This window comes from Danio rerio, chromosome 6 (genome assembly GCF_049306965.1).
Source record: "Danio rerio strain Tuebingen ecotype United States chromosome 6, GRCz12tu, whole genome shotgun sequence".
Lineage (NCBI taxonomy): Eukaryota > Metazoa > Chordata > Actinopteri > Cypriniformes > Danionidae > Danio > Danio rerio.
Window position 1 is genome coordinate 15,255,261 of NC_133181.1, and position 17,100 is coordinate 15,272,360.

Consider the following 17,100-nt stretch of genomic DNA (forward strand, 5'->3'; position numbering starts at 1 on the left):
ATAAAGAAAAGATTCACGCAGCTTCTTCTACAGCAGTAAATTCTGTTTTTCCTGATGACATTTGGCGCCAGTTTATCAGGAAGTGACGATTTTGTTCTCTTTGATTCGTTAGATGAAAATGCTGCTTTATTCACCCATCTTTTATGAGTTATTCCAGTTTTGCACATAAATTTAATTAATATTTTTGGATGGAAACAGCTATTGCCTACATTTCAGTCACACAAAAAAGTACGAAAATGGCTCGTCCATTTTTAATAAATAATTTGCTTAAATTCACTGACCTTCGACATATACTGTAATTAGATTAATGGGATTATTACTCGTTCTAAAAACTATTTTTTAGTTATGCTTACATTCTAAATGTCTTATCAACCTCTACCACTTGGACAATAAAAAAGGCAGACACACAAGTGTACCTTTAAATCTATTAAAACTGATCATTGTGTATAATTTTTTAAAAATGTCACACATGACATTACTTATTTTATTATACTAAAATATTTAAATACTTTAAATGTAAATCTTGAGCAGCTATGTTTTCCTACGCTAACTGTTTCTGTTTCACTGATCCAGTGTTGCTTTTTTAAGTATATGATCATATTTGCTTTGCATGAGCACATCAAGTTTAGCTGGAGAAAGAAATGCTGATGTTGCCATGGTCACTCATTATATCTGCGCTCCATAGATAATGCGCTTAACTCTGAGTTGGTCTACTCAAAGTTGATTGACCCAACATAGATCAGCTGTTCTGAAACCGAAAACCCAAGTTTAAACTCTGAGTTGGTTAAACCTCCTTACTTAAACAGGCCCAGTATCTCCAGCAGTTTGTGTTTTTGAAACTAATGAAGACAGCAAAAGTAAATGATTCAGTTGAATTATTTAGCCAGACATTTTTACTGCTCCAAAGTATTATAAACGTTTCTGAAAATAAAATATTGTGTTTTAAAAGGTGTTGTTTTTTTACCCAGACATTTATAAAAAGAACAAATTTTAGAGCAGTGATCACAATACCGTGAAACCATGAAATATTTTATCCAAGGTTATCATACCGTCAGATTCTTATAAGGGCCTATTGTCTACAAGTGGAAATTTATATTTGGCTTCACCACACAACCACACAATCAATTTGTTGTGGGAACATGAAATAATTCAGTTTACTTATTAGTTTTTACAAATTTCAGTGGTTTGAACATAAAACAATTAAGTTGTCGCCCCAAAAATCTCAAAAACTGTGTAGTTTCAGCTCATTTTAAATAAGTAGTTTGTAGGGTAGGGTCAATAGGTTATACCATCATCCATCGCCGAGAGCTGATCCTCCGCCCCAGTCGCAGCAACAACCCGCTCGCGAACAATACACACTCAGGCCCTGTTTACACTAATACGTCTTACAGTAGCTTTAACGACTCTTCTGTCTTTTTTATCGATCATGTAACGTGTCACAGCGTCAATACCGGGATATGTAATGTAATGTGTTTTTATATAGCGCAATTATTGTGTATGGCCATACACCCAAAGCGCTTCACAATCATGAAGGGGGGGGGTTTCACCACACCACCACCAGTGTGCAGCATCCACTTGGATGATACGATGGCAGCCACAGGACAACGGCGCCAGTGCGCTCACCACACACCAGCTATTGGTGGAGTGGAGAGACAGTGATAGAGCCAATTCGGTGGAAGGGGATGATTGGGAGGCCATGATCGTAAGGGCAGATAGAGGGACTTTGGCCAGGACACCAGGGTTAAACCCCTGCTCTTTCACGAGAAGTGCCATGGTGTTGACATTTGATATTTAGCCCATATCGCGTCAGTACACTGCTTCAATCTTTCGCTTTCATGCTTGTACTTTGTAATTTTAGCAAAAACCTTAGATACTGTAAGTTGGTTTTTGTTGATTTGCACTTTTTTTAACCAACCAAGTTTGTCGACACCATTACAACAACATAGATTACTCTGCCTATTTATGCCAGAGCCCCACGGAAAAAAAAAAAAAGATTGACAGGTGGTAATTGTGTGTGTAACATATCTTTATCTATTTATGATTTGATTACTTATGGGTAAAACAAAGACCATGCAGGTTGTTGAAACGATACGGTTAGGGCTGGGCGGTATATCGGTTTCTGAGGATATATCATTATGATTCTCCAACGCGATGTGGTATTATCCAATATCGTTCATATCGATATGGTTTGAGGTCACACTTGCATATTCTGCATGAAACAGACCACTCCAAGGTAGCAGCACGCAAACTCCACTATGTGCGCATGTGCAAATAAATGATTCACTCAAATCACAAAAGTCAAACAAATGCTTTGTTCAAAAAGAACGAATCTGATGCTCCCTCGCATGCACGCATGTCACACAGTGCCTGCAGCTGTCACAGCGGTTTATCAGAAACCTTTTATCCATCATTTCTTCCGCAATTGACAGCAAGAATGAACGTAGAAGCCTTGTCAAATTGACAAGCAGCACCTGAATGTGTTCAAAAGAATTAAAAGCGCCAAAATGGGACGAATTTGTACCGCATTATGAAAGTGAAACTACCTCATATTCACCGATTATAAGTTCAGTATTTATTAAACAATGATCTCTTCTTTACATTTATGTTATAACACATTTAGCTCTGTGTTCTGGTCTGTTATAATGACTTAACCAGCTTAACCAGCATTTCATCACAGTACTTTGAAACAATTTCGTTACTTCTCATATCTAAAGTCTATTCGTTTTCATCTTATTATTTAATATTTAGTACAACAAGTTTAGTTAAAACAAAAGAAAAAGTGTAGGATTTTTTACATGGAGTAAAAGACTCATCTTTAGATATCTTCGACTTGTGCACTGTTTAATAATTGTGCACAATGCATACATGTAAATGTAACTAAAAACATTCATTCATTCATTCAATTTCTTGTCGGCTTAGTCCCTTTATTAATCCGGGGTTGCCACAGCGGAATGAACCGCCAATTTATCCAGCAAGTTTTTACGCAGCAGATGCCCTTCCAGCCGCAACCCATCTCTGGGAAATAACTAAAAACATGTAACTAAAAAGCATATACAGCTGATTTAGATGTTGTTTGTAAATCGCACAACTGTGGTATACAGGATTACATATAAAAACACAGTAATTTTGACAAAATACTGTGTGTTTCATATTTACATTCAATGTGGTTCTTTTCTATCCTTCGATACTTTTTGTTGTGTTACTATTTAAGTGTGTTCCTTTTTTTTTGAGCTGACAATATAGCTTTGTTTTCTTTAGTTCTGTTTACTTTTTTATTTCCACAACAGCAGAGTATTGTGACCCTGAGAAATTCATGTACCGTGTTTTATTTATCAAAGATTTTGTGCAGTGGTTATTTTTTGTAACACTTATTTATTCGTAAACCCCTGTGTTTGAATAATATTTTGCTCTAAAAATGTTTAATAAAGTTTTAATAAATGCTTTAACTCTTAAGTAATCATTTATGGGAAAATACAGAATATATATCATATACCATCATTCCACCTAAAAATACCGGGATATGATATTTTGCCTATAAAGCTCAGGCCTAGGTTGGCTACAAATAAATAATTCCTTATGAATGAATTAATAATTCATAAATTATTATTTCACCACCACCTATGACAATGATGCCATCGTCCATTGCAATGTTTCACATTAGACATCGTATGATGCCAAATTGGTTGACATCACCCAACCCAAGTAGTTTAAACAAACAGCAAACCATATTGTTTGAGTGAACTATGGAAGTCGATGGTTACCGGTTTCCACATTTTCTTGAAATATTTTTTGTTTTCAAAAGAAGAAAAAAATTCAAAAATATTTTTAACAAGAGAAGGTTGAGTAAATGACAACAGAATATTGAGTTCAGGGTGAACTGTCCCTTTAATTAGGAAACGTCTGCAAACTGACTGGCTTAAGTAAATTAGCTCATCATTTCTGCTTTGATAAAACCATCAAACTATTTTTTTTTCAATATAGTAATTTGTCGCAGTTCAGTATTGGTAACTCTGTTTTACAACTTGGATCCTTAGTCTCAATTTACTAACAAGTTTGTTTACATTTCTATAAAAAAAAAATGTGTATACGGATTACTAACTGATAACATCAATGAACCGTGAATGGATTTATTTGAACTTATATTGTTCAAAACTTTAGGTCTCTTCAGCATAACTTAATGTAACCATTTAAAACTAAAATCATCAACTACATAATAGTTTATTCAAAACTCATTTAAAAATACTGCCATCATGTGACAAACAATTTAAGTTGATTTTTTTTTTGTTCAAGATGTTTTTAAAAATCTGAAAGCTTGTAACCATTGACTTCCATAGTATTTGTGTTTTACTACTATAAAAATTAATAGTTACAGGTTTCTAACATTTATTCAACTTTTAAGGTACAAGCATCTTTATTAACAAATTAACTAAGACTTTTAGCTCAATAAAAGTAGTCATTTGCTACTTACTAATAGTTATTAAGGTAATTTAGGGTTGATGTATTGTCTAGGATTATAGGGATGTAATAAGATCATGGGTGGTTCATTCCACAACCCCTGATAAATAAGGGATTGAGCCAAAGGAAAATGAATGAATTAATAAGATCATACAGAATATGTGCTTTATATGTAATAATAAGCAGGCAATATCTTAATAATAAGCATGCTAAAAAGCAACTTAACAGTGAGAAATGGTCCACTAAAATGTTACCACCTCAAGTTACAGTCGCTAATTTTTACTGTTTTTAACTCAATGATGTGATGATGAGCTAATTCACTTGCAATTCACTTGCTAACAGTAAGGCAATGTGTTCCACACTCAACTAGTTGTTGTTGTTTTTTCCTCAGTGTATGAGGAAATACACTGTTTACATAACCTCAGTGACAAAGTGCTTCCATGTATATATAGTCTAGGTCTGTCTCTAGGAGACATAAGGCAAAAAAAAATTGATGCTCTAAAATCTTGGCATAAGGCTACAACATTTCTTGAGAATGCTGCCAATCTTTAAGAGAAAAACTTGTCTCTGTGATTGAAACTCTCAGGCTGTAAATCTTGTGAAGGTGCCTTTTCAGGTAATGAAGGGGAATAATCAGACAGCTCACACTGCCGGAGGAATGTGTTATGTTTGAGTCACAGACATGACTGATTGTAACTGATTGTGACATGAGATAGAACAGCAGAGGTCTATGTGACCTGAGACAAAGCAATGCTGATAATGAGGATGAAAATGTCATTTTTCCGACCATCGAAAAAACAACAGATCCAAACAAACATTTTTTATCTCGTCAGGCCACTTTGATGTATTGTATAATGATTTATTCAGGTTGCTTCAAGAAGCACCCTTTAAAAACAACAGAATCAATAGCAGGGTTTCCATCAGAATCGAGTGATGAAATGCCAAATTTTTAATAAAAATTCCTTAATTTGCAAGTTTTTACAGTCACTTAAGGTGAATTGGACTTTGGAAGGATTAATTAGAATAATGCAGCCCGATCTCATGAGGAAACTGAACTATTTTATATTTTCCGGGTTTGGTGTCTACTTTGTCTAACTTCATATAATTTCATATGAGCAATTTTTAAAGAGTCGTGACACCAAACCCAACCATCATTGGGGGGTGAACAAATCGTACAAAAACTTACAAATGGGATCATACAAATTCAGACGGATTATTAGGCACTGAAACAAACAGTTACAAATTGGCATAAGATAGCATTGGAATAACGAGGGAAATATATTTGGTGAATCAACTTTGACATAGCGAATGTTACACTCATATGACTAATCAGCTGTTTCCATTATGCTTTGCTTGTTTAATGTTGGTTACTAGGTTACCAATAGTACAGTCACCCAATCTAACCAACATATGCACCTAATTTACATTAGTTTTTTTATTTGTTTTGTCATTTTTGCAAACTTTAAAAAAGATTTGCTTCATGTTAAGTTGGAAACCTGGCTAATAATGTAAATGTATATAAGAGACCTATAGTAGACAGCAATGTTCAATATTCAGTTCAATGTTGATTCAGTTTAGATCAATATTGAAAAGATTCTACAAAATGTCAATTATGAAACTAATAAAGTTTAGCTATAAGCAACTCTGCTGAAGACAGTGTACTTTCGGCATCAGAGTTGAGGCAATAAATCCAATCGAGATACAATTCTACATCAAGAGCACACCGTAATTCTCTCTTGTATCAGCCTGATCTAAAAAAAAAAAAACATAAGTATTTTCCGTTTTGGTAGTTTAGTAGCTAATTCGTACGAATTCATATGAGTTCAGTCGTCTGAAGATTTACAATTTTTAAAGTAGGCGTGGCACCCAACCCTGCCCCTAAACCCAACCATCATTGGATGATGAGCAAATCTTGATAAAGTATACGAATTAGATCATACAAATTCATACGAATTAGCCACTAATTCAAAAGGTTATGATTTGTCGTTAGATTGCGTTGCTTGAATCTATTCTGTGTTTAGTTTTTTACCAATAGTTGACAATGTCTGCTTTACAAACAGCTGTACCCTGCTTGCTACTAGTTCATTTTAAAAGTGTAACGCATGGTGTCACACAACTTCTGCATCTTTGACCAGCAAAAACAAAATGTTTTGAAAACACCCTGTTGAGTCTTCAGAAATTACGAATGTTATTAAAATGTCAGCAATTGTGACCAGAACTCTAACTAGAACTGTGACCAGATTAGCGCTTCTCTGTGGGTGCGTTTTAACTGTCTTTGTCTATTTTACACACTGAAGGAGGAAACCATGAGCATAAGGGTTAATATGTTACAATGAAATCATAAATATAAAATACTCTATTTTTTATATTCAATATTTAATAATATTGTATCTACACTTTTTATGGTGAGGAGTATGTTTTAGAATAAAATTGCACATGCAATACATTTTACTAAAAAAAAAAAGTTCTGTTACAAAAATGTGCCATTATTTTATGATAGTGTTTATTAAGAAATGATTAAAGACATTCAGAAATGCAAACCTGCTTAACCAAAACCTTAACCTACTCTGGAGATCCTTAAGTGCATAAACTGCTATGACTACTTAACCTGCGAGTTACCTCTGTTTAAGGAACCAAAAGAGAGGTTATCTGCGTTCATAGGCATACATCATTAAACCTACTCTTCAACGTCTGAGTTTGTAATTTCCATGTTTTCTGTGTAGAAAGCAATATAATTCATTTTTATCTCCTAAACATTAAACATTTGATTTGATGTAATATTTAATGCATTTACTACAGGCCAACTGTACTTCCTGTTGCTAAGGGCTACTAAAATGTGATTCAGTTTTTTTGTCATATCGCAATATAATATCAATAGCTGATATAATATCAATCCATCCAAAAATGCAAATTAATTTTATGTGCAAAACTAGAATATGGTATGAAAGATGGGCGAATAAATCAGCGTGTCAATCCAATGAGATAAAATGAACAAAATCGTCACTTTCTGATTAACTGGTGCCATTTATCAACAGTAAAAATGGAATTTGATGTGGTAAGAGAAGCTGAGCGAATCTTTTCTTCATTTAATAAATGACTTGCACCTCAGAAGAAAAATGCTGACATGCAATGAACGCGCGGTGGCATTTGAAGGCTTCAGACACGGAGGACAGATGCTCTTGACTGTTCTAGAGGTAATTAATAATATAATAACACTAATACTGAAATGGTTAAGGCATTTTAGAAAGACCATAACAACATTTCAGATGTTTTACAGTGTGCTCAGCCAGCTGGTTTGTCCATTCGCACACATTTTTACCACCACATAATCTCTTAAGACAAAATCACATGACTTTTTTAATGCGCATACTGGAGTTTGTTCAGTAAAAGTTTTTCCATCGTAATTTATGCGCATCTTTTGTTATCAAATAAAAGTTTATCCAACTCAGTTATGCACAGTTATGTTTTTTATGTGAATTTTCAAAATATATGCGCATCTTGGCATTTCCATTAACCAAAATTTTTTATGCGCATTTTGGATATTAGATCTTTTAGATATTAGAAATTAGATGGATGGAAACGTGGACATTGAAAAATATTGTGATATGAGTTTTAGCTCATATCGCCCACCTCTATTGTAAACACACATTAACAAGTCTGGCCATTAGAGTCACAAAGTCCTAATGTAAATCCCACTTAATACAAGCTGCTGTGTGGTTCTTGCACATGGTCCTTGTTTCCATCTCAGCTGAGTGAAACTGCCACAAATCCCCAAACGAATGCGTGATCGAGCACACTGCACTTGAACTGTGCTTATGCAACAGCCTGCCTGCTTCATGAAATATCAAACTCCAATCAGGAGTAAATCAGCCAAACCCTATTAGGTCTTGCTTTGTTTATAGAAGGGGTGTTTGGGAATAAAATAAACACTAATCAGTGAGAGAAATTTGTTATTTATTATGTGTAAGCAAAATAAATCAAACACTTATTATTGGAGACCATTTCTGTGAGACCACTAGCTGTAACAAATACAAAAACTGACATTGCATTGCATTGCATCAATATTTCTCTATACAACTGTAATAAAAATGCCAAAGCTGTGAATTTTGTAGCACTATAAAACAACAGAGTTGGTCACCAAAAGTTCTAGCCTGGTCCAAAACACATCAGATTTTGATTCAAGAGTAAAACCAATGTACACTCAAATAAGGAATATGTTTAGCCCAATAATTACTGCTTGCGATATTTGTTTGCCTTTTTATTTTTTAAATAAATGCTTTATGCTTTTAGAATTTTTTCTTTGTAATGACACTTTATGTTACAGTCAGAATTTACTTTAACTGACACTTGTAATGTTTTCATTTCTTCTTTCAACAATAAAATATATATTGAAAATCATTAATCTAAAACAAAATCACCAGATTTTCAAGAACTACATAATCTAGAATGTGTTTTGTAAGATTTATTAAAACAGATTACTGTGTTAGTAACAGAGAGGGAGGACACATATGTTGCTTCGAGTACATTAAAATTGTACTTGTGTTTATCCTAGATGCTGTAACCTACAGTATACAAAAGCTGTAAACAATGTGAGCTTAGTGTGAGTTTAAAGACTGTTTACTAAGGTTGCGAAGGGCATTAAAGTGTAATTAATGTTCAGCTTCTTTCACAGAACAATTGTTTTGCTTCATAAGACCTCAATCTTTCATAAGACCCAAAGGTATTCATTTTGTTTTGTTTTATTTGCTCTCATAGTGCCAATAGCTATAGTCTTCCTTTTTTAAATCCACTAAAGACCACCGTATCAGCTAAAAATGTCAATTAATCCTCTACTAAAGAAATTATGATTAGGTTATTGAGGTCAAGTTGGTTTTATATTCACACATTCATTCTGTGACTACTTGTGACAGGGTCCCTATCCAATATTGTTTACCATGCTACTTTGAATATTCTGTCAGAAATTACTTCAAAACAACATTAGCACTATTTAATTGACTGAACAATGTTGTACTTTGATAGTCTTTGGCTGCAAACATGATTTCTCTATTTAAAATTTGAACATACTTTTCTGAAAATATAATATTAGAAAATTCTGAATGTGCGAATACAAAACCAACTTTAATTCAATATATATATATATATATATATATATATATATATATATATATATATATATATATATATATATATATATATATTGATGGCCTAAGTGTGTGTGTGTGTGTGTGTGCGTGTGTGTGCGTGTGTGTGTGTGCGTGTGTGAGAGAGAGTATTTATTTATTTATTTATTTTTCATTTGTGGGTGTACTGTCCCTTTAAGCAGCCTAATGACATGTATTGAGAATGTTGACAAGTTACAAGCCAAATCTTAGATGGATAGATGAGTAAGGCAAAGCATGAACAACTCGGAAACTTCAGTCAACATAATAAATTACAAAATAATCGCAAGAAAAACAAACACCGGCCTGTCAGGTCGCACCGCATATGCATACTTTCACCTTCTTCTGCCAATGAAAGACATCGTTTTCTCCCAAAAAGCAACCTTTGTGCTTTAGCTTTCGATTTGACAGTCAGAGTTATGTTTGTTTCTATACATACATAGCAGAAACTCGCAAAGGTAAAGCGATTATAAAATGGCATAGCAGCCAAGTCATTCAAACAGCTCGCAAATGTAACTTATCCCCAGTTCGCCTTTCTGCGCACAACACACCAACCAAACAACACATTTCTTTATATGGTCTTTTATCTTGGTTGTGCAACCAGTAAAGAAACTCCAGACTCATCCTTCGGATTGTTTCACAGATCAGATGTACTCACGTCTCAGAAAGCGCTGTGTCAATCCATATTATCATCGGCACAGTTGTGGTGCATGCGAATCTGTGTTGCCAAATTCCAGTGCGCTGCCTCTCGCTTTTCCTCGCTGCGCTGCTGCATAGAGTGGCCCCGCCCTGATGCGTGATGTCGCCGCGTCTGGCCCCGCCTTCCCCACGCGCTCTGCCCGCAACTACACGTGCAAGGGAAAACATTAAATAATTAGGCTAATCAAGACAACGCTGTCACAGAAAATAAAACAGTATACGAGTATAACAAACTGACTTGCTTCTAATTCATTTAATTGTGAATGTGTGAACTTTTATAGATCTAAATCCCTTTTAGGCTATTATTTGTTATGGAATTAAAAGGGCATATTACTCCTTTGACTGCCTGCTCTACCAAATTGTTGACCATGTTTTGACTGTTTTAAATATTGACTGTTAAATTAATTTAAAAAATGACTGTTTTAAATAATGGTTACAGCATTGTTGGTTTACAAAAAAATCAAACACACATAAGCATGTTATACTACTACAATTGATTTTGGTTTTAGCCTATTGTAAAACAAAACAAAACAAGAAAGCATGTTAAATGAGAATCTGACATTTTTATGGCATACTTCAAAAAATAAAGATGATTTAGATGATTTTAAATAAATTAATCTTACACTTCATATTTTCGGATATTTTATAGTAGCTGTATTAATTCCGATACTTTTATCATAAACCGACATCAACCATTTATTAGAGGCTGATATTTTAGAAATTATGGGATGTGTTGAAAAAAAATGAATTGAGTGCCAACTAGCGATATAGGAGCTTTTTCCTTGGGGTAGTTAAGGGGTTAAATATTCTCTCTTTTTATCAATTTAGTTGCACAAAAATTAATCCCTCAATGAAAGTCTCCATAATTATTAAGAAAGGCATACATAGTATTTGAACAATAGGCTAATTTGGTCTATGAATGAGTTTGTGCACGTTTCTTTGATTATTATCGGATTAAATGTTATTAATACCTTGTGTTGGTAGATTTGATCGTCTGTTGCATGGCGTAATGTTTCTGCAATGTCAAGTCTATTTCGTAGCACGACTAATGTTTGATATTATTAATTTGCAGGATCTATATTGCCATCATGCGGAGGGTTTTAGAAATACAGCACAGTTTTAATTTCACTTTCATTTTGCGGTGATTTTTTTTCAGGCACAATAACAAAAGATTGTAACAAAATAATTGTAGCAAAATGTAAACACGTGTAAAGTCTTAGTTAAATTCCTTATAAAATATTTTTTAAAACCATAAAAGAATGAATATGAGTATAATATAAATAAATCAATCAATAAATAATATAGATGTGCCCAAATTGAAAAGACAGGAGACGGTGATCCTGTAAAACTCAACCAACAGCTTAATTTCTTTATTTCTTTACAAAATTAGCACAGTGAGTATTGGGAGGTGTTCCTATCCTCTCATGAACACAAGGAAAACCGCGCGCTATCTCTCCCCCTCCCTGTTTTTTATCCTCTCATACGCTTCCCCCTCTTTTTCCTGACACCTCCCTCCATAACATATAAAACACACTGGCCCAGTTTCACAAACAGGGCTTAGATTAAGCCAGGACTAGGCCTTCGTTAAATTAGGCTATTTAAGCCAAATTTATAAAAATGGCCTTGGAAAAATATATTATTGGTGTGCACCTGGTGAAAAAAATTACACTGATGTATTTTAAGACATCTCACTGCAAGTTATTTAGACTTGAGAAAGCTCAAACATGTAATTTAATATTGACTAGCCTTAAACGTTGTTTTTGAAACTGGAGGACTATGCTTAACATCTGACCTCAGCGCTACAAAATAGCCTACGTATAATTTTTTTATTTTTTTATTTTTTTATTTTTTATATAAATATGTGCTCTCTAAGTGACACGGTGGCTCAGCACTGTCGACTCACAGGTTGCTGGTTCAAATTCTGGGTCAGTTGGTATTTCTATGTGGAGTTTGCATGTTCTCCCTGTGTTCGCGTGGGTATCCCCTACATTCCAAAGAATTGTGGTATAGGTGAATTGAATAAACTAAATTGGCGTAGTGTATGTGTGTGAATGAGTGTGGATGTTTCAGCTGGAAGAGCATCCGGTTCATCCGCTGTGTGGTGAACCCTGATAAAGCGACTAAGCCGAAGGAAAATGGATGAATTTACTCTCTAAAAATCATTCACCCAAATCTGGGTAAAATATGAACTTCAATTTACTCAAATTTGGGTTAAAACAACATACTAAAAGATAATCTATTTTGTTCAAAGTCTACAATTATTACTCCAGAATAAGACATATATTGTCAAAACAATTTTAGCTTGGTTTGCTTTTAACTTTTTAATTTAACTGGGGACTTTAAGCAAACATATGATCAATGCGTTTACACATTACAGTATAGCTAAATTTGACCTTCATTATACCATGTACAGTTGAAGGCAACATTGTTAGCCCTCCTATGTGAAAATGTATTTAACAGAGATTTTTTTTCAACACATTTTTAGACATAATAGTTAATAAACTAATACATATTTTTTTGTCTTCACCTTGATAAGAGTACATAATATTTGTTGAGCTATTTTGCAAACTAGGTTAATTAGGCAAGTCATTGGACAACAATGGTTTGTTCTGTAGCCAATCAAAAAATAATAATCTTAAGGGCCCGGTTTTTCAAAAGTAATCCACTAGGATTTTGGATGAGGGATTGGATCAAATCCTGAAATTGGGTTTTTCAAAAGAAAAAACGGATTACATAATCGGATTAGATCACATAATCCAATCTTGGTTTTGATCCGGATCAAACCTTTAGTTTGGGTTTTTCAGACCTTTTTTGTAGGATCTGGATCACTTTGATCCAAAAAACCTGGATTAAACTGATCTCATCAGGGCCCGGTTTTTCAAAAGGTTTAATCTGGATAAAATTGATCCGGATTTAGTAATCCTGTTTTTGCGATCCATGATCACGTAATCCATCTTACTTTTTGAGCCAGTTTTTCAAAGCAACATTGGATTGGATCAATCTGATCCGGATAGGAACTTTTCAGGATCACTAAATCTGGATTACCAGTGCTCAATCACAATGTAGATGGATAGATAGACCTATGTAAAGAGCAACAAGTAGAATAGCCAGTGTGGGGTCATTATAACTTTTTTTTTTTTTTAGATGAAAACACCTGCACATTTAAAAAAATTTAATAAAATTAAAAACTAAAAACAATAAAAACCTCACCCCATACTCTTCCAGCAGTCTGCTCATCTGAGACCTACAACACAAACACTGTACATTGAGGATATTTATAATAAGTTTCAAATATAAATGTAAATAAAAAAAGACTTTATGTCAAAAACTCCACAATAAGTTCAGACTTCCTCATCTGATGTGGAGAGACCAGCTTGCTGAGCAAAGCCTTTAGGAGGTGAATCTCAAGTCTGGCCTTGGTTTGCTGCAGTTTGGTCAGAGTCAGTTGTTCCTCTACCAGATGAAGCTGCGCTTCTGCTCTTTCAGTATCTTTTTGCAATTGTTGAAAGTGATTTCAAAAATCAGTGATAGCCATTCTTTGCATTTTCTTTTTGGTTATTCTGTAATCATTGCATGCATCACTAATAAATATTCTAAAAACAAAAATATTTTCCATTGTGATGAATATATATATATATATATATATATATATATATATATATATATATATATATATATATATATATATATATATATATATATATATATATATATATATATATATATATATATATATATATCAATTATTGACTGAATAAAATGTATTGTTTTAGGTCAATTTTGACAGCTGTTTGGGGGATTGTTTTATGAGGCCAAGCTATTTCTACTTTGCTGTAGGCCTATACTGAAAGGCTGAATACGTTAAAGCCAATAATCACTATAGCCTGACAGATAAACAAATAAAATTAAAACTTTATGAATAAATAGTATATCTCGTAAGACCCAAAAATAAAATTATTTAATACAGTTTTTAAGTTTTTATTAAATTTTGGGCATGAAATCCACACTAAATCCACCCCTCTGATGAGATCAGTTTAATCCATGTTTTTTGGATCAAAGTGATCCAAATCCTACAAAAAAGGTCTGAAAAACCCAAAGTAAAGGTTTGATCCGGATCAAAACCAAGATTGGATTATGTGATCTAATCCGATTAATCCGTTTTTTCTTTTGAAAAAACTATTTTCAAGATTTGATCCAATCCCTTATCCAAAATCCTCGTAGATTACTTTTGAAAAACTGGGCCCAGAAGGGTAGATTTAGCATTGATTTCATGCCCAAAATGGAATGAAAACTCAAAAAAATTATTAAATAAAACTATATTTGGATCATGCAGTACGAGATATACTATTTATTCATAAGGTTTTAATTTTATTTGTTCATCTGTCAGGCTATGGTGAGTATAGGCTTTAACGTATTTAGCCTTTCAGTATAGGCCTACAGCAAAATAAAAAAGAGTTTGGCCTCATAAAATAATCCCCCAAACAGCTGTCAAAACTGACCAAAAACAATACATTTTATTCTGTTACTATATTTATATACAATTCTAAATAGAGACTGGGCAGAAGTTCAGCTTCATCTGGCAAAAGAACAACTGACTCTGACCAAACTGCAGCAAACCAAGACCACACTTGAGATCTGCCTCCTAAAGAATACGCTCAGACAAGCTGCTCTCTCCACATCAGATGAGGAAGTCTGACATTATTGTGGAGGTTTTAACATTGTCTTTTTTTTTTATTCAATACATCTATATTTGAAACTTATTATAAATATCCTCAATGTACAGTGTTGTAGATCAGGGGTTCCCAAACTTTTCAGCACGCGACCCCTAAAATAACAATACCAGTGACTCGCGACCCCCAATATCCCTGAGGTGGTTATAAATACAGAAAACTTGCATGCAATGGCACACACACACACACACCAATAGACCAAAGTCTATTCTTCGTTTAATTTTTTAAATGTATTTCAGTGCTGTAAATGGGCCAAAAACTTTAACCTGGTGTAATAAAATCAATCTGCTGCATCTGACGCTATTGCTGTCTTTAATATAATGTAATTACCCCAGAGCTCACAATCCAATAGAACAAGTAAAATAAGCTACTATAGTAACTATAAACAGCTGTTTTTTTCTCTACAGTTGGTTATGGATAAAATATGGTAATTCTTATGGTCTAATAATAATAAGTAGATTTTTGGAAATCACCAGGCGACCCCCCCTTCATTGTCCCGCGACCCCTCAAGGGGTCCCGACCCCCACTTTGAGAACCACTGTTGTAGATCTCAGATGAGCGGACTGCTGGAAGAGGATGGGGTGGGGTTTTTCTTGCTTTTATTATTTATCATTATAATTATTTTATTATTTATAAAATGTTCTTAGTTTTCATTTCAAATAAAAATAAAGTTATATTGACCCCACACTGGCTATTCTACTTGTATCTCTTTACATAGGTCTATCTATCCATCTACATTATGACTGAGCACTGGTAATCCAGATTTAGTGATCCTGAAAAGTTCCTATCCGGATCAGATTGATCCAATCCGATGTTGCTTTGAAAACTGGCTCAAAAAGTTAGCTGGATTACGTGATCACGGATCGCAAAAACAGGATTACTAAATCCGGATCAATTTTATCCGGATTAAACCTTTTGAAAAACCGGGCACAGGTGCTAATAATATTGACCTTATCTATTCTTCATTAAAAATATATATTATTTTTATTCCAGCCAAATTAAAAGAAATAAAACCTTCTCAAAAGGAAAGTATAATAAGAAATACTGTCAAAGTTATATTAGAAAAAAATAAAAATGAAAAATACACAGGAGGGCTAAACCATTTGTCTCCAACTGTATATTGTTAACCCTTTGCTTTTAAGTAATGCTGGTTTGACTAGTTTACCAATATAACAACACATTGCTAAGTTATTCACAAAAAGAATCAAATTACAGTACATAAAAACAAATAAAAACATGTTATAAATAATTTTTAACTGACAAAAATGCAGCTAATAGTAAATGTATTTAATTCATGACAATGCATGTTGATAAATACAAATTTATCAATGTAAAACAGCAGCTGATTCATTAAGGACATCAGAAAACTCAAACCTCATCTGAAATAACAAGTGAATCAATAATGAACTCAATAATAGATTGTGGAGGAAGAGATAAATGTCCGTATTGCCGCTAGATCAAATTAATACTTCAACCTCGTTTTATCTATAAATAGCCTAAACTGGGTCATGAATCCTATTTTAGGTGGATATCCATGTTGTAGGAGGGTCAGCAATTATTAGACCTCAAAATAATGTTAATAATAATGTTAATCAAGTGATTTTAGCATTTTATAAATATTACAGATTAACTGTAAGTGCAGCTACTGTATGTAAAAATGACATTTATAATAACAACAGAACATTTTTGTGGAATATCACTAGAATAAAACTGACAGATGTAATTTTGTGTCTTTGTCAAAATGTGCAAAACATGGATGTGTTTATAATTCCTATTTTCATGGCTGTTCATAGAAAACAAGCGTAATCTGCTTAAAACTAAACCAGAGACATATTTTGCATAGCATGTGTCATGGCAGCTATAGTATATGAGCACAGCTCACAGCATACCATGGGTGGACCTAACCAATATGAAATGTAAGCGGCCCCAATAAATAGCAAGAACTTTCTGTATGTGTACAACAGTCCATTTTCAGAACAAATTGTTTTCTAGCTTATAAATGACAGCTAATCAGAATCAGAAGACATTAATAAACAAATATACTCTCTAGGGCTGTT

The 17,100-nt window shown here is 33.6% G+C and overlaps 1 protein-coding gene across 42 annotated transcripts in view; it reads right to left on the reverse strand.

The window, feature by feature from the left end:
* inpp4ab (inositol polyphosphate-4-phosphatase type I Ab) overlaps positions 1-10,357 on the reverse strand; it is a 141,893-nt gene extending 131,536 nt beyond the window's left edge. For all 42 annotated transcript variants that reach the window (XR_012407457.1, XM_073953397.1, XM_073953394.1 and 39 more), the window contains 1 exon segment: positions 10,273-10,357. The gene's annotated coding sequence lies outside the window, so the exon portion shown is untranslated.
* Positions 10,358-17,100: the final 6,743 nt, after the last annotated feature.